This window comes from Furipterus horrens, unplaced genomic scaffold, assembly GCF_987537825.1.
Source record: "Furipterus horrens unplaced genomic scaffold, mFurHor1.1.pri manual_scaffold_3, whole genome shotgun sequence".
Lineage (NCBI taxonomy): Eukaryota > Metazoa > Chordata > Mammalia > Chiroptera > Furipteridae > Furipterus > Furipterus horrens.
Genome location: NW_028327173.1, coordinates 61585484 through 61586532, shown reverse-complemented (window position 1 = coordinate 61586532; position 1049 = coordinate 61585484). Strand labels below are relative to the sequence as shown.

The window sequence follows — 1049 nt, the reverse complement described above, 5'->3', positions numbered from 1 at the left end:
TCTTCTCTTATTTCTTTAACAAACCAAATATATCAATTGTTTCCTTTATGGATTTTCATTCTCTTGAATTTTGCTTAAAAAAACTTTCTCCACTCTGAAGTAATTATATATATTTTTAGTTAATTTAAAATTTCATATTTTTGTATTTAAGTTGTTGCATCAGTTGGGACTTATTTAGACATATGACGTTGAATTCTAATTTAATGTTCCCCAAACATTTAACTAATTATCTCAGAAACCTTTGTTCATTTGTTGAATAACTCTCTTTTGTACATATATGAAATATAGCAACTTTTTTCACATACCAACTTTTTATAGATGTTTAAATATGTTTCTGGGATTTATTTTTCTTCTGTTAATGTTAAATATCATACTTTTTAAATTAATGTGTAGTTAAGTTCCCCTAACTAGCCACTCCAACAGACACAGAGATGCAGACCTTTGTGAAGACACTGACTGGCAAGACCATCACCCTGGAAGTTGGGCCCAGTGGCACCATGGAGAATGTAAAAGCTAAAATCCAAGACAAGAAGGGCCCATCGTCTGAGCAGCAGCGTTTGATTTTTGCGAGCCAACAGCTGGCGGACAGCCACTCTTTCTGAGAATACAATATCCAGAAAGATTCCTCCCTACACTGGGTACTTTTTCTGCAGGGAGGCATCATTGACCCTCCCTCAGCCAGCTCCAGCTTGCCCAGAAGTACAGCTATGACAAAATGATCTGCCTGCACCACTTTGCTGTCCACAGCTGCAGGAAGTGCGGCCACACCAACAACCTGTGCCCCATGAAGGTCAACTAAGACCTCTCCACCAACCTCCTGAGCAGGCAGGGCTGTCTCCTACTGAACCCCATAGTCCTGGGCTTCAATAAAGTTTTCCTTTTGCTAAAAAATTTTGTTTTTAATTTCCAAGGTCGGATCGGTTATTTCTAACCATTTATTCTCCCTAATAAATCCATTTGGATTCTAATACATTCTTTATTTCTCAGCCAATCTTCTTCTTTTTAATATCAAGTTTCTACTTTCCTTTCAATGCAACCCTTCTCCCCAC

General features: G+C 37.8%; 1 pseudogene; it reads left to right on the top strand.

Annotated features, from left to right (window-relative positions):
- Positions 1-431: 431 nt before the first annotated feature.
- Positions 432-799, top strand: LOC150015162 (ubiquitin-ribosomal protein eL40 fusion protein pseudogene; annotated as a pseudogene).
- The last annotated feature ends 250 nt before the right edge of the window (positions 800-1049 follow it).